We start from the raw sequence: 25,520 nt of genomic DNA, 5'->3' as shown, positions 1-25,520 counted from the left end.
TCCTTTTTTGTTGTCTATGTTTCTATGTTTAAAATTAGTTGTTTGCATGTGCTTTTGAGAGAGAGAGGGAGAGTTTGTGGGTACATGCGTGTGTGTATAAGTGCTCCAGGGAGCATAACTATGGAATGGAATGGAGAATATTTGTACTTTTGGAATTCTGAAATTGTGTGTTTTAAGATTTTGTGTTCATACTAATATTAGAATCCTTGTTACAAAATTAAAAATTAAGCTTTGCATTATCAAAAATTCTTAAAAACAATGTTGTTATGAACTAGCATTGAAAAACATAAGGAAAAGAGTGTGTTTATTTAAAAGTAGATAAATTTTTATGTAAACTATTTCTATTTAAGGTAAAGCAAATGGAACAAATATGGTGAAATGTACCCAATGTTAATTCTAGTTTGTTTGATTTTTAGATCACAATTTTAGCTGTTATTATATATCTCTGATTCAATAAATAAAATATAAATATATAAACAAATGCTATAGTTCTAGTCATAGTTATCTTTAAAAACAGAGTTTTATGTGGTTACAATTTAGCACAATTGGTTTAAATTACTAGCCAATTACTTATTTTAAGGAGATTTTTATTTGTTTTTATAAATTTAGCAACGTTCCACCCCCTGCCTTGTTTAAAGGTGATGTTGCTGGTGAAGATTCTTTATTTCTATTTTGTAATTGCAAAACAGTGTATCATCGTTAAAAATATAATAAATTGTATGTGCCTCTATATATATATGAATAAAATATACAATGAATATATCTACAATGAACACACATACACAAAACTATACACACACACCCATATATATATATATATATATATATATATATATATGAATATATATTAAGAATTTCAGGTGGTTTGCAACTACTAAATATTATTTGCAACTTTAGTGTTTCTGCCTATGTACTTTCATTTGTGTGTGTACATGGTGCACAAGCATTCTTTAAAAATAGCCTCTCTACATGGTCTCTGCATCTCTACCTCTCTGTTCTACACACATTTAAGAATACTTTAACCATTCCTTTGCACCCACTTAAATGGCTCCCTAATGTGTTTTCTGTTTACAATAGCTTTGCTGTGGACCCTCATCTATTTAATTCCTTCTATAGCATATATAATCCCGAACATAAAATTCATTAGCTAATAAAAAGGAGTATCCCTTGATATCTGATCATTCAGTTTTCAACCTTTGCTATAATGACTTGCAAAATGGAATTCGTGATCCATATTGTAACACTGCTATAACGAATATGTTCATATATCGGTGGAAATGTTGACATCTGAAAGAAAGGATGTTAGTATACTAACACCTTAGTTCAATCCCTCTCATGATATCCTATTGTTGTTACTAACAATTTCCCCATTTTTCCTGAGAATTTAGCCCTTATTGGGCTTCAATATTGCATCTACCAAGCACCTGTGGGCACTGTCAACCTGGGCGCAATTCAGACATCATCTTTAGTATCTTTACCATTTCTCTTCTTTATTTTTAGAATTTATATGGTGGCGCATGTTTGTTGCAGTGCAGAAAACAAATGCAATCTATAGCTGACACAGTATTGTATCTTTGTATTCTACATGTAAACATATCCTTTGGGGTTCATTAAACGTTAAATAATTTTAGAATTGGTATCTTAAGAACATTCTATTCTGCAGAAATCCTCAATGGATTTTTATATTGGTGGTTAAAAACAGTTTAAAGATTTGCAGGAAGATGTTTGGGGGTTTGGATACATTTGGAACCCATTCTTTTCCCTCAGTTTAAAATAATGCAATGCAGTTTACCACTTTCTGAAAATTTGCTCTCCAGCACACTGGCAGACACAAATTAGGTTTTTATACTTATAGATGTCTATGCTCTACTTTATCTTATTGCTTTTATTTAGCATGTCTGATTTTCCTATCACCAATGTAATTGTAAATCATTTGGAAATTTATCTTAGGCTTCTTTGCATCCGTATTGAGTCTAAAATGTGTTGCATGTGAAACAGGCACTTTACGCATATATTCAAGTTGATTAAAGCTTCACACACGCACACACACACACACTCACACACATGGTTTCCCTGACCACCACGTGGATTGCTAATCTTATGTTTTCCTATAGTCTATTTTCAGATACATCATTTAGTTGCATCCTTGAAGTGATTCTTTTCTCTATCTTGCTTAACAGGGTAGAGAAGACTAAGAAACTCTTAGATCCTGGATGAAAATTTGTTAAAAGGTGAATTAATATTTTTACTTTTTCTATAATGTTTGAATTTTCTCACTGTATATCCAATATATTATATCAAAGATGTTTTAGAATGAATGTATTTTGATATTTATAGACTGAATTTGAATAAAAACATTCTAATTCCCAAGTCTTGCCATTTTAAATTAACTATAACTCATAGATGAGACAGTGTGATTGATTCAAAGCCAGCTATAACACCTCTAGTGTACTTAAAGATGTCCAAGACAAAGATGACTGCAGGTCTCCAGGTATGATGTGATAAGGGCTTGATTAGAGTGCAAGGTATTGCAATAGAAAGCTAGGAAGGATTAGGAAAAGAGTCAATAGAACATGCTGATTGAGCTAACTCAGTAGGTAAAGAGCCCAGAGGAATTTAGACACCATCAAGTTGTTAATACTGAGAGAAAAGGGAGGATGTGGTACACTAGACACATTTTGATGCTATTAACAACATCAGAAAGTTGGAAAATAGAACATGTTTATTGGGTTGGGAGAGTTATGGTGGGTTATTTTGAGTTTGTGGTGACTGTTAGATATCTAAGTGGAACTGTGTATGAAATATGGATCTGGAACTTGGGTGAGTAAGCATAGTTGGAAATACAGATTTGGGAGCTGTAAGGCATAGAAATAACGGCTGAAACCATAAAAGTAAATGAACTCTTCAAGGGAGTGATCATAAAGCATGAGAAGTTTTATTTTAAAGCTCTTATTTTCCTTTAAAAGAATCCTCTGTGACTTACCCATCCACATCCAAGCAGCAAATTCTGATTGTAAATATGCCATTTGTCTTGCAACTTTATATGGATGTTTTAAGTGGGTCAGAGTACTTGAATCCATAAATTTTTCTATACCCAATATACTTTATCTCAGAATTGGAGAAAAATTATAAAAAACTTAAAAATAACTTAGCTGTCCTTATATACGATGCACCTTTCAAGTATATGATAGTCTGGTCACTATAAAAACTAGTAAAACTAGTAGAATAAGGTTGATGGTTAACTTTCTCAGTTTAACTATGTATTGGAATATCCACTTATAAATTTATATTAGTAGCTACATATTATCAATAAACATAATTTTATAATAAATTATAAAAATGATGTTACTAAATTCATAATAAAGTTTTAATTGTGTTAGTCTTTAAAGTTATTTAACTTCATCATAATGATGTTGTAAAACAATTTAAATTATAAAAATTAAAATATTTTCTTTTTAGAGAAATTAAAAAGATAATATTTTGATATGTCTATATTTTAAATATATTGCTCTATTTAATTATAAGTAACAAAGATAATTTTTGCACTTTTCTATCTTTCTTTTTTCTCTTTTCCCTAATGGCATTAAATACCCTTCATATAAGTAGTTTTTAAAGAATGTGTAATACTCCATTGAACAGATAACCATGACATCATTGAAAGAGCTCTTATTTTTGGACTTAAAGGCAATTTCCAAGTATCAGTTACTCTAATTCTTCAATGAGAATATTTGTGCTTAAAATCTGGTTAGTCCTCTCTTTGCATATATTCCTAGACTTAGAATAGTGAGTCAAGGCTTGTAGGTGTACTTAAGGCTCTTGGTCCATATTGTTGCAATCATGTAAGAATTTCAGGTTCTAGGAATGTATGTAACGTTGTTGTAAGTAATTGGATTTTTGCCCATGGCCTCAAAGAGCAGACTTCTTTAATAGCTGTACAAGGTAGATTTAAGATCAGAGTACAATTAAGAGTCTCTTCATGCATTTCTATTCTGCTTGCTTTTTTTTTTTTTCTGAGCAATATATCATTCCATCATAATCATATTCATCATCTCTTTTATATAATATGTCATTTGACATGGGTATGCTTTCTCCATGGTCAGTGGCTCAAACTCCTATTCAAAGATTGCTATTCAATTCTGAGCTAGGATTTGTGAGAATATCAAAATATTTAGTTTGTTAGCTTATACACTACTTGTATAGATGGTGCATATATAAAATGTATAGATCTCTTTAGAAAGATGATTCATATACCAAATTCATGAAGTAAGAATAGAAGAAACACTATGCATAATGTTACACAGCAATACTTGAATAAATGCCAAATGAGTGTAAACAAAGAAAGTTACCAGCTATTACATGGATCAAGTCATTAGCCACTGCAGCTGTTGACCTACAAGTATACCCAAAAAGGAATTTAGGATGAAGCATCCTGTGTTTTGGATACATGGGCCCCTAGATAGATAAAATGGAAGAATTTCAATGACCCTCAGAGTCTTACATCTTTTCATATATAGATAAGCACTAAAATCATTAACTGAGGTATCTGATCCACATGACTAGCAGTAACATTTTACCAAGATGTATGCTTGATAACATGTATTTCTTACCTGAAAAAAAAAATTATATATATCCACGATGTTCCCCTACCTCTGTGGAGCAGTTTCTTAGCACTCCCGGAGAGGCTGTCTCCTGGGCTATAGTCCTCATTAAGTCTCCAAATAAAACTGAAATTCACAGCTCTCACATTGTGTGTTTTTATTTCAGTCAACATGAGTGATTTCAAAGAAGACCAAGGTCACCACTAGACCATGACCAATAAAAGGTTTTTCTTGGAAGACCATAAAGTTCTGATCTTCCCTTTATATGTGAAAAAGTTAATAATAGAAAGAAGACACATCAGTTCAATGACTAAATACTGTGATTTATAAGAAATATATATTTGGTCATTCAGATATGTTTGGTCTTTGTCCACAGTTCCTGGATCACAGGTCCCAAAACCCTTGAAATTTCCTGAGTGATAAAAATAATGGAAGCATCTTTTGTCATAATATTTGGTCTCTTGTTATCACTTCTTTAAATCGCTTCAGAGCCAAAAATATAAAATGGATGTCTTGTTATTCATAACGCACAACAACTGGGTTTATCTTAATAAGGGGACTTTTGGAAGGCATGTAATGATGGGAGACTGTTTGCCAAGGGAACCATGAATAGACGGCTGGAGCTTTCAGTCCCACCTCCTGACCTTCTGGGAGGGGAGAGAGGCTGGAGATCGAGTTCAGTCCCCAATTGCCATTAATTTAATCAACCAAGCTTGTAATGAAGCCTCTATAAAACCCCAAAAAAGAGAGCTCTGGAGAGCTTCCAGGTTGATGAACAAGTGGAGATGTAGAGAGAATGGAGCATTCAGAGGGCGTGGAAGCTCTGTTCTCTCCATACTTTGCCCTATGCCTCTTTTCCATCTGGCCTTTCTGGAGTTATATCCTTCTATAATAAACCAATAATCTAAAAAGTAAACAAAATTCTCTGAGCTCTGTGAACTGCTCTAGAAAATTAATTAAACCCAAAGTGAGGGTCGTTGGGACATCCAATCTATAGCAGGCCAGTCAAGTGACAACCTGGAATTGTGACTAGTGTCTGAAGTGGAGAGGGGAGGTAGTCTTGTGGGACTGAGCCTTTACCTGTGGAATCTGTCATTATTTCTGGGTAGATAGTGTCAGAACTGAGTTGAATTATAAGACAACTAGCTGGTGTCTGAGCATTGCTTATTGATATGGGGGAAAACCCCTCACCTCCATGTTGGAATTGGGTGATCAGAACTTTTACTATTTCAATGTTTAGTAAACTAGATGGTTTTCGGGAACTAATAATATCAGGATCCTTATAGTCTAACTCTGGTCTTATGTACATATTTCATCAAGAGTATCATCCCCATGGTAACATCATAAGCAGGATGTAAGAGACCAGTAATGGTTTAACTTAGCTTAAAGGAATCAAAATATCTGAATATTAATTCTTCCTTGTCAGTAATTTATTAGATATGTGACTTTGGTCCAACTACATAACTTTTCTGAGCCTCAGTTTCAATGTTTCAAAGACTCTTGGCATACTGCAATTGCTCAATAAATATTAGCTTTCTTCTTTGTTGTTTTGTTAATGTCTTTGATTATGCCCATGCCAACATTTGCAAGCACCTACTCCAGGGCATTCTCCATGCCTTCCTGTCTTCTTTCTCATTTTCATTTTCTTCCATACATCTTTCCAACAGGTCTCCCTTGTCTTGTCCTTTTGTTCCATCTTTAGTTGTAAAGACATGATAATGATACTATTGATAAACAGTTATTGAACAGTTAATATACACTAGAGACTGTGCTAAATGCTTTACATTCATGTCACTTAATTCTAATAATCCCATATGGTAAGATCTACTGTTACCCAAGCTTATTCTCTTATTCCATTAATCTCATAGATGGAATAAAGGTTCAGAAATAAGTACTGTCTTCAGTGTTACACAGCTGGTAAGTAGCACAGCTGGGATTCAAATCCATATGTGATCAGAATCCAAGATCTTGCACAATTCAGCATAGAATGTGTTTCACAAAGTCTAAGGAGGTGGAGAGAAAGATGTAACTAAAGTTTATGTTTGGCCATTAGTTGTTAAGATTGGTCCCATAGAAGTTGTTTTAATTTGTCTTTCCCTTCTGTTCCAAGAACATTTTAATATTAAGTTATATATAGTAAATAAAAATAATATATAATGTCATGAAATTAGAGGATTTTCCCCGTGTTGTATACAAGCAGGTGAAATGTTAGGATGGGATCATTCTGTCACCCTAGAAGTTAAGAATGAAGATAGAAGCAAAAATTTGGGGATGTTTAAGCATTTTAGTATTACTTAAATTTACATTCTCAAAAGTGTCTTAAACATCAACTATGTAATATACCAGAGATGCTTAATTGCATTTATCATTCAATTTATATTACTGTAAGAAATTATTTTGGTTGAGTTACCCAGAAGCATATTTTCAACTTGTTTTCTCTGCACAATATTTATAGTAGTTGTTTTTCTACTTCTAAGATTGTAACTAGTTTATACAAGAAGGCTTTCTGCAGTGTTTAATGTATACCCCTAAATCAAGAAGAATAACTCACTGAGTAGGAACAAATAATGTAACAATTTCAGACTCTATCCTACTGTTCTTCATGACAGTGTAAAAAAATTCAGCTCGTGGAAACCACTTCTAATTTTGTAACCTCAAGTGCTTTTGCAAATTAGTTTTAGAATCCATTTCCCATTTCCCCACCCAACCTCTATTGAAGTAGAGAGTGGCATTTTGCTTCTCATTTTACTTGAAACTGCTATTAACACTTACAAAGTTCTGAAATGTTATAGTCAGTTTCTTCTCTGAATCACACCTCCAATAACATCCAGAAATGTATGAAAATACGTTTTAAGTAATAGACGTTATTTTAATAAAAAATGATATTCTTGAATTGATAATGACATGGGACGTGTTAACAAGAGCTCATTGATAGACTTAAAGGACTAAGTAACCCAAATATCACTTTTGAATTTGATCTGGGAAAATTTCATCAATATATGCTGGATTTAATTATCAATTATTTCAGGATACCTACTTTTTGTTCTGCAAACAAACCCATCCATTCAATTTGTCTTAGTTTACGTAATTATTTTGTTTTTACCCAGAACGATACTAGCAATGAAGTGTATAACATCCATTACTCAATAAAAAAAGAAAGGGAATTTGGATACCCATTATGGGAGCCAGATCACCTCAAGTCCTCTGTAATGTAAATATTCTGCACTAAAATATTTTTGTAGCATTTTTCCTAAGGACATTTACCATAATATAGAGTTAATTATGAAACTGTTAAAAGATAAAAATAAATTAAGAGGCAGTGTGAGGAAAATAAGAAGTACTCTCCCAAATAATTGTTGACAACAGATGGAGAGTCAATGAAGTAGAGAGATACAGATATTTCATCTTCAAATGACAATTTCTGAAAGGGAAGTTCTCTAAGTATAAACACAAGATTGCATTAACAGTTCTAACCAGATCTCAGAGAATGTAAGACTCAAAGAAGACAGGAAAGAAATTCTTAATTAACCTTTTTATAACTAAAAACATTTTACTGTCCCTAAATTCTCAAATTGTAATCTTAAATTAATAAGAAAGCAGTGAACTATTTTTACTGTACAATTACTTGACAATTTACAAACAGTATCCATTTTCCTTATAATAATTAATTATATTTTCTAATATATTGCACATCAATTGCACATCAAGCCTTCCTGATAGATCATTTTGATCCTGTCATTTTCAATTAATCATGCCTGTTTGCTGGTGATGTTTACCCTGGAAAACCGTCATAAAAATATTATTCTAGCACAGTATTTCCTACATCATAGAATAGATTATTTCCACTATTATTAATAGTAGAAAGTACATATTTGCATATATCATATAACTAATTTCTTTATCAAATAGTTTATTATGCTTATAAACATATTTGAATAATTCAAGTAATTTCTAAATAAAATTTTATTTTTTAATTGCTGAATCTTGTAAAACTGCACAAAGGAGTATTTGTTCTATCGGTATGAGGAGTAATCTCAATGTCAGTGTCACACTATGAAATTCTTGTTTTATCAAATGGTTCTGGAATTCTGAATTTTTCTTTTATTCACTTAGTAAGAATTATTGAGTGTCTACTGTATGCCAGACACTGAGCCTGGCTCTGAGGACACAATAATAAATAATGGAGACTCACCTGCTGTCCAAATATTGCTTCTATTCCTGAAGGACCCTCCTTTAACTTTGCTTTTTAGGTTCTGATAATAGTGTTCTTTTGAATATCATCAATAGTTAAAAAGCATTGTTTTCCCTTTGAAAATGAATTTCTTAGTAAGGAGGGTTATGGGACCAAGACAAAGTGGGCTAACAGCCATTTGTTATTTTAAATTAAGTTTAGTGAAATGCAGAATGCTCACATTGTCATTGTTCCTTTTTTTCAAAATCATAGATTAAATAAAATACAGTGGGAGCAAAACAGGTTCTGAGGGAAATTGCAAAAATAATGCCAAAATTGTTTGAGCAAAGGCATCCTCTTAGAAGGCATATTCCACAAATGCAGCCTTTCACAGCTAGTAAAAGAGCTTTCCTTTCCTTTTCTTGCATCTGTCAGAACACAGTCTGGGCATCCAGCAAATGCTTTGGTGTACTTGTTGGAATGTTCACCAGCACCTGACAAGGTCATAGAGTGATAACTGTGAATATCAAAATTTTATCTGCTGGTTCTCACATACAGAAGACAGGATCATAAAACAAAACAAAAACAAAATCAAAAACAAAAACAAAAGACAAAACAAAACAAAAACCAATTGGTTGGGTTTTTGCAGATGTCCTGCATACATGTAGTTTTCTATTTCCTATGGTAACAGGTAAGAAAACAAAAAAGAGAGGATGGAGTTGGTATTGATATCTGGATTCTTGTTTCTGGTCATAAATTTGCCATCTCTCTGACCATACATCCAGGAAAATGTCACTTTCAATTTACTGCCTTTAAAAGGCCTTTGTAAAACTGGGGTGTGATGGGAATTCATTACAATGAAGTACTTTGAAATCTTCAACTTTTAAATACCATACAAGTCCAATGATTATTAGTATTCAAGGCACACAATGCCAGTCAAAATATAGAAAGTTCAGAGCAGTTTGGTAACCTGGAAAACAGGGAAATGAAAAGTGTACTGTGCATTCAATATAAAAAAGACAAAATGCTCCAATACAAAAATGTAAAAAGTGTGTAAACATTCATGAGACAAATGAAATAACCAATAAAATATCAAATACTCAACCATACTATTAACCAAAGACACACAACTTAAAGCAAGAGATATTATTTTCACATATCAAATGGGCAAACATTTAAAAGGATGTCAGTGAGACTGTGAAAAAAATGGGCTCACACATACACTGCTCATAGGAGGCAAAACTTGGACATTTGTTATTAAAAATTGAGCATTAATTATCATTAAAAACATATTTGGAATTTAGCTTCAACTGTTTAACACTTCTCCTTCCCATATTTCATTTGAAATAATATCAAAATAAGGAAAATTCTGGATTAGTGAAAAATTAAAATAGGGAGGAAATTGACCCTCTCTTTTCTTATGAGTGACATGTGATTAAGGTAAATCTTTATGAAATCTATCTATATTAAGGGAGACTAGCTACTTTTTATAAACATATAGTTGGAGTTAGCTGTCACTTCTATGGATTCAGATGCAGAGAGAAATTTCCTCTGCTTAGAAATGGCCCATAGGCTCAAAGTTGTGCTCTAAAATATGTGAGAAAATTTATACATTGCCACTCTTTTTATTTTTTCCATCAATAACTTCAACACCATAGTGTGGTTTTGCTTATCATTTCCGAGTGACAAACAGGTAATAGTCATCTTTTTGGGCAACACAAATGGGTAAATATGAGTGAGGAAGAAGTGAGAGCAATGGATCTGGATAGAGGGAGAAGAGAGAACACAAAGGAGGAATCCAAAGATGGTCAGAGTGTGATTTACAGTTTTTCCAGTCTCAATTTTATTTTTGTATTTGCCCTTGATGACTTTTTGATGACTTAGATTTAATGCATATTCCCAAAATCTAAAATTGTATTGTAAAATATCTTATTAAAATGAATATATATATATATCTTACCTCATTTAATCCTCAACCCCCCTATCGGGTGAGGCTTTTAACCTCATTTTACAAATAAGAAGAATGAAGCCATACAGAAGTAAGAGGAAAAATAAGGCCTAAAATCAAGTTCTTATTAATAGATAATTGGAAATATCCATGTTGACTGGATATTTGATGATAATAAATTATTTTAAATTTTACATCTAATACTGATGTTTTGGTTAAGCTAATGAGTTCTCATTTTAAAAATTACATACTGGGGGCTTCCCTGGTGGCGCAGTGGTTGAGAGTCTGCCTGCCAATGCAGGGGACGCGGGTTCGAGCCCTGGTCTGGGAGGATCCCACATGCCGCGGAGCAACTGGGCCCGTGAGCCACAATTGCTGAGCCTGCGCGTCTGGAGCCTGTGCTCCGCAATAAGAGAGGCCGCAATAATGAAAGGCCCGCGCACCGCGATGAAGAGTGGCCCCCACTTGCCGCAGCTAGAGAAAGCCCTCACACAGAAACGAAGACCCAACACAGTCATAAATAAATAAATAAATAAATAAATAAATAAATAAATAAATAAATAATTGTATAACTTAAAAAAAAAAATTACATACTGAAATACTAACATATGAAATGATAAGATTTCTCAGATACATTCAAAAAAATTTGAAGGAGGAAGGTTGGAAAGGGGTGAGGCTAGGGTAGGACTGGCCAAGGTTGATGGTAGTTGAATTCAGGTGGTAGGTAGATGGCAATTTTTCATACAAAACTATTTATGCGTATGTTCAAAATTATCCATTATGAAAGTTAAAACAATATCAATACTAAATATTTCCATCTCCAAACCCCATGCTTTAAAACACACACAATAATTTCTTTATTAATATTTACTTGAAAAAGAATCACGATTTCTGTTTCTCTCCTTGTTTTTTGTTCCCATCTTTATGTCAGCAAAAGTTGAATTAAATTATTTCTTTATCTATTACTACATAATTTAGTTTTTAACTAAAGTTTCACAAATAAGCAAAGAAACAAACAAACCATGTATCATCTGCAATAATGTTGTTTAGAATTGGTGAGTCCCAGGCTAAATGTATTTTACCATTATTTCTATTCACAAGGAGGGTTAAACTGTTTTAGAAAAAAAGATTATTTGATTATAATGTCTCTTAACCTCCACTTCTAAAGTCTTTGAACATCTTACTTAGTGGTGGATCACTGTTGTGTAAAGGTTTTAATGAGAAAATCTGATATAATGCTACCAAACCCATACACATTGTGTAGTTGGATTTCAGCCTAGAAGTTGCTTAGTCATTTTTTTAAAAAGGAATGTATTCCCTTCATTTGGAGAAATGACAATGGGATTCTTTTGTTACCAATTAAAAGGCAGTCGTAAAGAGTAGGGAAAGACATGCTGGCAGGGCTTGCTTTAAGCAGAGGTATGGTGAGTTTGCAAATGTGAATTCATTTTAGTGATGCAAGTGAGAATCCCGGCCCCCAAATCTATAACTTCGGTTCCTCTATTATAGTCTGTTTGATGTCAGAGAATTAAAGATTCATGATTTATAAAACAAAAGTCTGGAGGTGGAAAAACTTGACTGTAAAGAAATTAATATGCAATCAAGGTGATAAAACCAATGCATATAAGACAATCGAAAAACCACAATAAATAAGAAATTAAAGTGTATGTAACAAACTAAAAAACACAGGGTCTACTGTGGACAGCAAGGTGAGTGGCAGCTCCCTGTAGACGTGTGAAGAAGAATCCTCCCCAGGAGGCAGGTCTCAACTGGAGGCTGTAGATGGACTGTGGGATCAGGTCACACCAGCAGATGCACTGAGGTGGAAGTGAGCATTGAGGACACTAAAAAATGCATTCCTTAGTATGCAGGCATTTTTCTATAAAATTCAAGTACTATCTAGGGAACTTAGATGAATTTTTTTCAGTCTTTTTATCTCAAAAATGAAACAGCTATTTATAAAGTTGTCTACGTGATAGCATTCTCCACATGAACAGTGCAGAAACAACTGGAGCTTTGATAAGGAAATAGGACAGAAAAACTCCTAAATATGATTGGGGTTCAGTGCTCTAGTGCAGGAGGACATCTCAGAAGCTAGGCATCATGGGAGGCACTGGAAATTTGGAAGAAAGCTGATAAGGTAGTGAGGTAATTCCAAAACTGGGCAATTGCAGAGACCGAAGTGATATGAGTGAGGTACCTAGGGGGCAAATTTAAGGTTGCACTCACTTTCAGGGGCTGACCCCACACTTGTACCACCCTGATGAGGACTTCCTTAATATTTGTGCCCTAGGTGCCTTCCTCCCTTCTGTTTGTCCTGATCCACGTACCATTAAAAAACGTCAACTAGAGTAACATTCTACTCAAAACTAAGGCTATGTGTTCTGTATAAATGTATTTGTACAGATTTTATCAGATTTTCTCCCTCTCTCTCTCTCTGTCACCTATCTCTCTTTATGTATTATCTATCTATCTATCTATCTATCTATCTATCTATCTATCTACCTACCTATCTATCTACCTATCTATCTATCATCTATATATCTGTTGACAGGAAAATCATTCAATAATGCTATATTAATTCAGCACAGAAAAAAAGAGAAACACTTTTAATTACAAATATTTCTGGATAATTAGAATATTTAGTTGGTTTACCTGCTCTGTACCATTAGATTCAAATACTAATAAATATTTTCACTTTTTCCTCAACTATATACTAAGAATAGCTTTATATGTTGGAAACACAAAATTGGATCTATCTAGAAACCTTCCTGAATTTAACACACTGTTTAGTAGGTGAAAGATAAATATTTTTGTAAAAAAGTAAAATTTGAGCTAGATTTTGAAGGACAAATGAACAACTACTTATTAGATCAGTGCTTTCCAGATAGATCAGATATCAAGAACCAACTAGGAACATTTTATTTTAAGTGGAGTCCTTAAAAAGGTATAAAGAAATAATTTATTAATTCTTATTTTCATGACAGATGTATCCGGGAAAGATTGTAAGTTTTGTAAAATAATATGTTTTGAACTTCTATCCATCTATCACCTCACTCCCAACGTACTTGTGCCTCCTTGCCAACACAAACAGTTTGTATTGAAAATTCTACTGGACTTAATATGTTTTCTTTGGAATAAGCTGTCCAACAAAAAGATGCTTTCTGTAACAATGACCACAAATTTAATATTAGAGAGATTTTTATAATAGTACTTAAAATTCTAAAATAAATACTGCTTTCATTTTATAATTTCCACATGAAAGTAACTTTCCTGTTCTTCATCATCTCTTCTGCAGCACCCTGTCTCCATTTTTAATATAGATTTTCTCCCATTTCTCCCAAAGGTATTTATCAATGCCTTTCTATGTTTATGAAAGGTGTATGGCCAGCAGGATAGGTTGAGTTTCTATAAAAATTATTTTAATTTTATTATTTTCTGTTACTTTCATAAAATAAAATTCTGTTTGAAAAAGAAAAGAAAAAATGTCATTGGCTTAATTACAAAGGAGAATAAATATTCTCGTGTATTTTAATATTCTGTTTCATACATATTTTTAAATATTCTACATTTGCACAATTTTGTTTATCTTTATTAAGTACTTTATAAGAAAATTTATTGATTATGCATGTTAACTTTTGTCAATTTCAGAATTAGATACTCATTAGACTTTTAATGGGATTTCATAAAAACTTTAAGTTAATTTATTTTAAAAATTGACATCTAGGGCTTGAGGCAGTCGGAGCCGAGGCGCCGGGCAGCGTCCTTGCGCTCCTGCCCTGCTTCGGTGTGCGGCTGCGGCCGGAGGCTTTGCAGGTGAAAATACAGCGTTTGTGAAGAGTGAATGGTTTCTGAGACAGAATATTATTTTGAAGCGCTGGAAGAAGAATTGGTTTGACCTGTGGTCAGATGGTCACCTGATCTATTATGATGACCAAACTCGGCAGAGTGTAGAGGATAAGGTCCACATGCCAGTGGACTGCATCGACATCCACACGGGACATGAATGTCGGGATATTCGGCCTCCAGATGGGAAGCCAAAAGACTGTCTGCTGCAGATTGTTTGCCTAGATGGGAAAACCATCAGTTTTTGTCCAGAAAGCACAGATGATTGTTTGGCCTGGTAATTTACACTTCAGGATTCCAGGACAAACACAGCTTATATTGGCTCTGAAGTCATGTATGATGAGACTGCCGTGGCTTCCTCCCCACCTCCTTACACAGCCTATGCTGCACCAGCCCCTGAGGCATATGGCTATGGTCCATAAAGTGGTGCGTACCCACCAGGAACTCAAGTTGTCTATGCTGCAAATGGGCAGGCTTATGCTGTACCCTACCAGTACCTGTATGCCGGACTTTACGGACAGCAGCCTACCAACCAAATCGTCATTCGTGAGCGGTATCGAGACAAGGACTGTGACCTGGCGCTGGGCATGCTGGCTGGAACAGCCACAGGCATGGCCTTAGGAGCTCTGTTCTGGGTCTTCTAGAGTCCTTGGAACCTGGATGTGCATAGCTTCTGATACCCTGGGTGCAATAATATAATTTGCAGGGCATTTCTGTTTGTTATAAATGTGTTTAATAAGAGTTTTAGTAGTTCTTTTGAAAGAAGTGACATCATACTTATAACTAATCCATATAAGTACCACAGAGAAGGCTTTGGACTGCTGTTTAGCTAAAACGTAGACTATCTGGGGGCACTGGCTCATTCTAGGAGTTTTTTTTATGGAACTCTCAGAATACCTTATTTGAACACACCTGTTTGTAAAGGCCATTTTCTTTTTAGAGTTAGGCCTTAGTGCTTAAGGGATAATTTATTTTAGTGTTATGCTAGTAACATGGTGATGTATGAGTGAGCGAGTGATTGTGGCAAGAACTTCAGCTGTTTTGGTTTAATGTCAGAATTTGAAACCTCAGACCAGAACTGGTTGCACGTTACTTCAGGAGTTGTAGGATGGAACCTTCCTGAGGCAGCCGTGTGATATCCCCACAGCCTCTGGGGCTCTGCAGACTTTCAGCAAAGCTGACTGCTCAGGATGATGGGCGGGATGGCAGATCCCCCCCTTTAAAATGATGCTTTTTCATTTTATTCTTACTAGTTTGTTTTTGGTAGTGATCCTTGGAAAACATCCCAAATTAGGAGTAGACTTGAGTCTCAGCGTTTTAGGGCTTTATCATTTAAAACTTGAACAAGGCAAAACAATTACAAACAAGTGTGTGGAGGTAGATTTGCTTTATTCAGAGACATCATGTTTTTAGTGTTTGCTTTGAGCATTTTTATTGCCACTTCAGCCTACTTATAGCTTATTTTTCTACCTGTTGAGAAAGTAATATTAAGAGAATGGTGAGGAAAGTGGAATGAGAGCCATAGTTACAGTGTTACTGTTTCAGGGGATTGGGCTGCACTAAGGATTCTCTTTTCCACCCTTCTGAAGGCTGTTAAAGAACCCATTTCCTGTCCTGTGCAGGACTGGGGCACTGTGGCTCTCCCGGAGCACTGGGGTGCCTGGAGCCCTGGTGATGGCATGGTGGGGTAGAGTCAGGTTACAGATGGTAATTGCAGCCTAAAGACATGAATGACCTGCGCAAGGTATTACCCCACCTGACCAGGACACTAGCCTTGTTTTTATTCTTCACTCAAATGTCACAGAGTCACTTAAACCATTTAATTTGAGCCCCAACTATGTGTGAAGCTCTGGAAAACTGAGAGTCATGTATTTTTGTTATTTCTTATTTATTTATTTATGTAAATTTTAAAATTTCAATTATTCCAGTTTTCTGTCCTGCATGCTTTAAAAAATTTACTTTTTACAAAGGCAGTTTAGCACATTGAAGGTCTCTGCCTCTATACTCCATATGGCCCTATTTTCCATAAAATACACTCGTAGTAGCACAAATTCTGTTTTTAATCTATGCGTCCAGTTACATACATAGTCATTTGTTTCACTGATCAACCCACTCCATCTCTAAGGCAGACTTAAATAGATCTATCTCCGTATGAAACCAGATGCCAAATGAACTTTGTGGTGACCACAGGTCTGTTTTCCTAGCCAATTCTATTGCACTTGTTGACACTGGAGAGTTTGTTTCCAGCTGAAAAGAGGTATACTTGGCTGTCATCTCTTCGGATGTTTGACATGGTGGAAAGTTGCCATATGTGATGTGTGATAACACTGGTTTTGATGGTTAAAAGTGTTGCTTTAGTTATTTTACATCTATGTAATAAGAATGGTTTTGTTCAGATGGTAATCATTATTTGAGCTGTATGCTTTACTTACAAAACACTAAACTCAGTTTTTAATGTTACATCGGGGTATTAATTTTGAACTTGGTGTTACTGGAGCCACAGATACCAAGTTATGTCTTGAGTTATGTCAGTGAAATGCCCTTGAAGCAGATGGTCTCCCTGTGTTCCCCTGGCTTCCCTCTGACAGAAGGAGGAGAGCTATGGACTGAAGCTTGGGCACACATGTGCCCCCCCATATCCAGTCCCTGTCCCCAGTGGGGCCAGCCCCACTGGGCAACTATAGTTGAGTCTTGAAGTTCACTGTCACTAGTGACTTGATCCTGAGAGGAAATACATATTCGGTATAAAGATGGGCTGAGATACTTCATTTCCCTGGCCCCAACTCTCGTAGATGCCAATGCTTAGGTAATCCTAAATCAAGAAGTTAGGTGAGTTGGAAAGAACTTGTTCAGGTTTAGTCAGTATTTTACTTCCATGTGTACTTTTAACTAGTTGGCCATTGACATTGCACACATGCCAGTCTGCTTGTTTCTTAGCTCTGTTCTTTGAATTCCTTGAGTTAACTTCACGGTCTTAGATGTAAAGAGAAGGGAGAGACCCGTGGTTGTGTTTCAGATCATCATTCATGAAACAGACCAGACCGGGATGCAAGATCTGTATCATGGGAGAAGTTCCTGCCATTGAGACAGAATGACCCACATTTATTTTCTACATTAATTGTGATACTATGTGATCTTTCTTTCTCCTTCCCAAGTTTATGTAGACACCAGCATGGGATGCAGTTCCATTTTTTTCCCCTAGGGTTGATCTTTTTTTCTGATTGCTTGCCTGTCTCTAGTTTTCTGTTGTGTCCTCAGAACCTATTTTTCCCTGTATATGCAAATTGTGTATTTATAAGTGATAATGTTAATACATTAAATGATTGTTAACCTTAAAGCATTAAAAAAAAAATTGACATCCAAAATTCTCATATCTCGGTACAAGTAAAAGTCCTTATAAGGACATTCACTCATCCAGTTGCCCATTCATCTGCAAACATACTCCCTCTGGAGCATTCAAACGAGGCCATGGGTTCCAAAGATTGATAAAGAATTGGTCACCAATCTCAAACAGCTCAAGAAGAGACAGACATTTAAACAAGTAAAATAATAAACAATGCCTGATCAGTAGAATATGGAGTGTAGCAGGTATGTTACAGTGGTCCTGGATCTGAAGAACAGTTGTTATTTGAGTGGGTTGTGAAAGATTTTATGTAGTGGAATATAACTGAGTTTGTGAGCTAGGCTAATTCATAGGGGTTGAGGTCAAGGGTGAACACAGTGAGTGATAAAATGTGTAAAGGGATCTCCATTGCTAAGTCAAAAAGACATGGAATAACATGTAGCATTAAGGGATTTGGTTAGAGATTAATGCTACAGGTATGCCATTCTAGATGATGAGGTTGGAAAGGGGAAAAAAAGGACCTATTCATGGGTGATATTTTATGAAATTTTTGAGAAATACAAAGATAGCTCTAGTCAGACATGGAGATGTACTGACCAATGAAGCAAGAATCAAAGCAGGGCTGAATCTTAGAAAAAATTCAATGGTGGCGGTTTTCCAGAGATCTCATTTATATATTTTTCCTTTTGATTCTTTTTTCTTTTCTTTCTTTCTTTTTTTTTTTTTTTTGAGTGGATATATGAGTGACTTTTTCTCCTACTATATTTTGATTTCTTATTGCTCTATACATATTGATGCTATATGTGAACAATATAACTTTTTTTTGAGGTTTTAATTTTTATTGGAGTATAGTTGCTTTACAGTGTTGTGTTAGTTTCTACGGTACAGCAAAGTGAATCTGCTATACATAGACATATATCCCCTCTTTTTTGTATTTCCTTCCCATTTAGGTCACCACAGAGCACTGAGTAGAGTTCCCTGTGCTATACAGTAGGTTCTCATTAGTTATCTATTTTATACATAGTATCAACAGTGTATATATGTCAATCCCAATCTCCCAATTCATCCCATCCCCCCTTCCCCCCCATAGTGGCTGCACCAAATTAAATTCCCACGAACAGTGCAAGATGGTTCCCTTTTCTTCACATTCTCAACAACACTTTTTATTTGTTGCAAGTTTTAAATAATTGCTATTCTGACAGGCATAAGGTGATATCTCATTGTGGTTTTGATATGCATTTCCCTGGTGATTAGTGATGTTGAGTATCTTCTCAAGTGCATGTTGGCCATCTGTATGTCTTCTTTACACAAATATCCATTCAGAACTTCTGCCTATTTTTAAATCAGTTTGTTTGTTTGTTCTTTTTTTTGATGTTGAGTTGTATGAATTATTTATATATTTTGGATATTGACCCCTTATCAAACATATCATTTGTAAATATCTCCTCGTATTTAATATGTTGCCTTTTCATTTTGTTTTTGGGTTCCTTTGCTATGGAAAGCTTTTTAGTCTGTTGTAGTCCCATTTGTTTATTCTGCTTTTGTTGCCCTTGCCTGATGAGACAGATCCCCCAAAAATATTGCTATGCTATATGTCAAAGGGCTTACTGCTATGTCTTTTTCTAGGAGTCTTATGGTTTCATGTCTTATACTTATGTCTTTAAACTGTCTTATTTTTGTATATGGTGTAAGAAAGTGGTCTACACTACTTTCATTCTGTTGCATGTAGCTGTCCAATTTTCCCAACACCATTTATTGAAGAGATTGTCTTTTCCCCATTGTATATTCTAGCCTCCTTTGTTGTAGATTAATTGACCTTATAAGGATGGGTCTATTTCTAGGGTCTCTATTCTGTTCCATTGATCTATGTGTCTGTTTTTGTGCCAGTACCATTTTGTTTTAATTACTATAGCTTTGTAGTATAGTTTGAAATTAGGCTGCATGATATCTCCAACATTGTCCATCTTTCTCAAGATTGCTTTGGCTATTTGAGGTCTTCTGTGTTCCATAAAATTTTAGGATGATTTGTTCTAGTTCTGTGAAAAATTCCTTTGGTATTTTGGTAGGAATTACATTGAGTCAGTAGATACCTTTGAGTAGTATGGACATTTAAACAATACTAATTTTTCCTATCCATGAGCACAGTATATCTTTCCATTTATTTGTGTCATCTTCAGTTTCTTTCAATGATGTCTTATAATTTTTAGTGAACAGGTCTTTTACCTCCTTTATTAAATTTATACCTAGGCATTTTATGCTTTTTTTATGCAATTGTAAATGGGATTGTTTTTCTTAATTTCTCTTTCACATGGTTAGTTGTTAGTGTAAAAAATGCAACAGATTTCTGTATATTAATTTTGTGTCTCGTAAGTTTACAAAATTTATTATTATTTTTGGTGGTGTCTTTGGATTTTCTATATACAGTGTCAGATTATAGGCCAATAGTGACAATTTTGTTTCTTCTCTTCCAATCAGGATGTATTTTCTTTCTTTTTCTTGTCTGATTGCTGTGGCTAGGATTTCCAATACAATGTTGAATAAAATTGTCAAGAGTGGGCATCCTTGTGTTGTTCCTGATCTTAAAGGAAAAGCTTTCACTGTTGACTATGTTAGTTGTGGGTCTGTTACATATGACTTTTATTATGTTGAGGAATGTTTCCTCTATACCAACTTTGTTGAGAGTTTTAATCACAAATGGGCATTGAATTTTGTCAAAAGATTTTTCTGCATCTGCTAAGATGATCATATGATTTTTAATTACCTCCATTTTGTTAAAGTGGTTTATCATACAGATGGATTTGTAGATATTGAACCATCCTTGCATCCCTGCATTCCAGTTAACCATCGTGTATGATCCTTCTAATGTATTATTAAATTTGTTTTACAAATATTTTGTTGTGGATTTTTGTATCTATGTTCATCAGGGATATTGTCCTGTAGTTTTCTGTTCTTGCACTGTTTTGTTTGGTTTTAGAATAAGGGTAATGCTGGCCTCATAGAACATGTTTGGAAGCATTCTTTTCTCTTCAATTTTTTGGAATTGTTAAGAATGATAGGTGTTAAATCTTCTTTAATTATTTTGTAGAAGCCATTTGGTCCTGGATTTTTGTTTGTTGGGTTTTTAATTACTCATTCAGTTTCATTGTTAGTAATCGGTCTGTTCAAATTTTCGATTTTTTCCTGATTTACTCTTCTAAGATTGTATGTTTCTATGAATTTATCATTTCCTTTAGTTTGTCCAATTTGTTGCCATATAATTATTTGTAGTAATCTCTTATGTTTGTTTGTAATTCTGTGGTATTGATTGTAATGTCTCTTTTTACATTTTGAATTTTATATATTTGGGCCCTCTCTTTTTTTCTTGTTTAGTTTTGCTAATAGTTTGTCAATTTTGTTTATCTTTTCAAAAAACCAACTCTGAGTTTTATTAACCCTTTCTAAATTTTAAAAAAATTTTAGCCTCCCTTTCATTTATTTCCACTCTGATCATTATTATTTCCCTCCTTTTGCTGACTTTGGGCTTTGTTTGCCCACCTCTTCATTGATAAACACCTTTATCATTATGTAATGCTCTTATTTGTCTTTTGTTACAATCATTGTTTTAAAGTATATTTTGTCTAATATGAGTACTGCTACTCCAGCTTGTATTTTTTTCATTTTTATGTGTATGTAATATCTTTTTCCATACCTCCACTTTTAGTTCATGTGTGTCTTTAGTTCTGAGTGAGTTTCTTGTAGGTCTTGTTATTTATCCACTAATCTACTCTATGTCTTTTGATTGAAGTATTTAGACAGTTTACATTTATAGTGATTATTGATAGGTATGCACTTATTGCCATTTTGTTAATTGTTTTCTGGTTGTTTTTGTAGCTCTTCTCTGTTCTTTTCTCCTTCTCTTGTTCTCTTCCCTGGAAGTTTGATTTTCTTTAGTGTTTTGTTTGGTTTCCTTTGTTTATTGTGTATCTATTGCAGGTTTTTGGTTTGTAGTTACCATGTAGTTAATATATATATATATATATATATATATGTAAAATAGTTTATCTTAAGCTGATATTCACTTAACTTTGACTGCAAATTAAGCTAATTTTAGTTGTGAATTTTCTTATTTAAATCTCCAGTTCATCATTATTTTGAAGCTGGTTTCCATTACTATTTTATTTTATTTGAAACCCATGAAATTATCTTTGTATAACGTATGCTGAGGATTTCTAAACTATTTTCATACATGTGAATATTAATAGCAATTTCAAAAAAAGGAAAAAAATACTTTTCCTGATGGACAAATGTTTGGGGAACATGTGCTTATACTAAGTGCAAATGTTTATTTACAGTAAAATATTTGAAATATTAGAAAATTTACATATTAATAGACTTTATTTTATTGCAGGGCAGAAAAGAGTATGCAAGATTTTGGAAAATTAATTCATGAGAGCACGCTCCTTGATGGACATGCTTTATACCAAATATTTTGAGGAGTCCTAGTTACCAAATACCCACTGGTAAAAGTTCTGACAAGCAAAATCTGTATTCTCTACCATGCCAGACCTCATTTTCCCCCAGATACTGTTCTTATATTAAAATTTACCTTTATGAAACAGATTGTAAATAAAAAAACAGAGTGTAAACAGAATGTAAATAAAGGTTTATTTTTCAGGATTAAATAATAGTACAGAGTTTTAATCAAGGCTTAATAAGTGCTTTGAGAATGGTGTAGAGATGGTGGTGCAAAGGAGAGTGAGTAGGTTGAATTAAGGAAAGGCAATCATGTGGAGGGCTATTTCTCTTTTAATAAGGTTCTTGCCTTTGTGCTCAAGACATGCATTATCAATGTGATCCTCCTCTTCCATCCTTCTTTGAGACAGCATGACTTCTCCTCTTGGAAAAATTAAAATATCTCAGCTGTGATGTAATGTTTCTTCTGTGAATTAAGGAAGGCTGAAAACACAAAGTTGGAATATTTCCTGTTTTGTGAAAATATATAAATATATCCTACAGAAGAAATTGTCCAAAATAAATTCTATGCATTTGTAAGAATAATGAATGGAAATGGGAGGAAAAGTCTTCTTAAAATGAATGCATTGTTATACTTCTATAAAAGGTGACTTAAAAAATCTTTTGCACAAAATATATAATCATGATGATCAGTAATCTCTACCAAATTCTTCTTTAGAAAATAAGTTCCAAAAGTAAACTTTCCTAATTTTTTAATGAAATCAAAACAACTTATTTACAAATACCTGCAACTAGATTATAATCTCCTTGCATTTAAGTCTGTATTATAATTTCAGTTATTTCACAGTATTTAAAATAATGTTCAGTAATCCCTTAGAGGTTCAAACAATTTTCTGAAAAGAAGAAAAACAGAAGTGATAATGATATGTTCCTTTCATACAAAGAAGTGATTTACAATAATATTTTCCCTTCTTATTCACATGAAAAGTATAGTGATTGTTGGAGGCTGGTAAAAGGAGTTGAATCTTAGAGCATAAGTATGAATGATGATGGAGCAAATATATCCTCATGCACATAGTGACAATCATTTGGTACTAGTGGATAATTATTAGCCCTTGAATTTTGAAGTCTCCACTATTTTAGATCCTTCTCAATCTAATTTCAATTTTCCAACTTTCTATCTGAAAGTCTTCAAGTTAAACATGTTATTCTAGACGTTTCTGAGTTTTCCTGCTCTATCCAAACCCTTTGTGCCCATCTGTATTTCATGCCATATCTTTTTCTTTCTTTACAATCATTCACATCTTATCTATCTTTCAAGACCTACCAAAAGTTCAATATGTTCCATGAAGAGATGTATTTACCAGAAACTCAGTGAAAAGGAAGCAGTTGTGCTGTAGACAGATCAGAAAATGACAGTGTAGCAAGACCATGGATTAGGACTAAGAAAAGTAGATTCAAATATTCGTTGCATTAATAATTCAGTGATGTAAAGCAAACTAATGAATAGTTTTAATATTAGGTTTTTCCATTTGGTAGTTGAGAATAAAAATAAGTAGGATCCAAAATTGCTAACTAGATTAAATACCATGTTTAAGTAAGAAATATGAGAGGGTAGGAAAGGGAAGGTATGCATATTTCTCCATTATATGTTAAGTATTCTGCATGTGGTAGGCCCTTGACACATGTCACTTTTCTCTCCCCACCTCTGCTCAACTGAAGAACAAGAACGACATCACCATGTCATTGGATGTGTGTGTGTGTGTGTTTGTACAGACGCTTTGTAGTGCTGGGTCCAGTATTATATACATAATTTTCTCAATAAATATTCTGTTAATGCTTGACTGATTCTAAGAATTAAATTTGTCAATTCTTAATAATAAAAGGGGAAATAGAAAAATGAGAGAAAGCTAAAAATGGATCATATATCACAATTAAGACTTATGGGAGAGACCTTCAAGATGGCAGAGGAGTAAGACATGGAGATCACCTTTCTCCCCACAAATACATCAGAAATACATCTACATGTGGAACAACTCCTACAGAACACCTGCTGAAAGCTGGCAGAAGACCTCAAATTTCCAAAAAGGCAAGAAACTCCCCACGTACCTGGGTAGGGCAAAAGAAAAAAACAGGGACAAAAGAATAGGGACAAGACCTGTACCTCTGGGAGGGAGCTGTGAAGGAAGAAAAGTTTCCATACACTAGGAAGCCCCTTCACTGGTGGAGACAGCAGGGAGGGGAAGCTTCGGAGCCATGGAGAAGAACACAGCAATAGGGGTACAGAGGACAAAGCGGAGAGATTCCCACACAGAGGATCAGTGCCAACCAGCACTCACCAGGCTGAGACACTTGTCTGCTCACCTGCTGGGGCCAGTGGGGGTTGGCAGCAGAGGCTCCAGCATCAGAGGTCAGAGCCCAGGGAAAGAAGAGGGGGTGGCTGTGTGAACACAGCCTGAAGGGGGTTAATGTGCCATAGCTAGCTGGAAGGGAGTCCAGGAAAAAGTCTGGAACTGCCTAAGAGGCAAGGGACCATTGTTTTGGGGTGCATGAGGAGAAGGGATTCAGAGCACTGTCTAAATGAGCTCCAAAGATAAGAGCAAGCCACAGCTATCAGTGCAGACACCAGAGATGGGCATGAAACACTAAGGCTGCTGCTGCAGCCACCAAGAAGCCTGTGTGCAAGCACAGGTCACTATCCACACCTCCCCTCCCGGGATCCTGTCCAGCCCTCCACTGCCAAGGTCCCGTGATCCAGAGACAACTTCCCCGGGAGAACACATGGCACACCTCAGGCTGTTGCAATGTCATGCTGGCCTCTGCCGCCACTGCCTCATCCCACATACTGTACCCCTCACTCTCCCCAGCCTCAGCGAGCCAGAGATCCCTAATTAGCTGCTACTTTAACCCTGTCCAGTCAGAGCAAAGAACAGACGCCCTCTGGTGACATACATGCAGAGGTGGGGCCAAATCCAAAGCTGAACCCCAGGAGCTGTGCGAACAAAGAAGAGAAAGGGAAATTTCTCCAAGCAGCCCCAGGAGCAGCAGATTAAATCTCCACAATCAACTTGATGTACCCTGTATCTCTGGAATACCTGAATAGACAACAAATCATACCAAAATTGAGGCAGTGGACTTTGGGAGCAACTGTAGACTTGGGGT

General features: G+C 34.9%; 1 protein-coding gene and 1 pseudogene across 1 annotated transcript in view; one reads left to right on the top strand and one right to left on the bottom strand.

Annotated features, from left to right (window-relative positions):
- LRRTM4 (leucine rich repeat transmembrane neuronal 4) overlaps nucleotides 1-25,520 on the bottom strand; it is an 857,252-nt gene that overhangs the window by 74,814 nt on the left and 756,918 nt on the right. The gene's annotated exons all lie outside the window — the stretch shown is intronic.
- LOC118905641 lies at nucleotides 14,556-15,207 on the top strand (annotated as a pseudogene).

Source organism: Balaenoptera musculus, chromosome 13 (assembly GCF_009873245.2).
Source record: "Balaenoptera musculus isolate JJ_BM4_2016_0621 chromosome 13, mBalMus1.pri.v3, whole genome shotgun sequence".
NCBI lineage: Eukaryota > Metazoa > Chordata > Mammalia > Artiodactyla > Balaenopteridae > Balaenoptera > Balaenoptera musculus.
The sequence above is the reverse complement of the archived record's forward strand: the minus strand, read 5'-3'. Positions and strand labels throughout refer to the sequence as shown.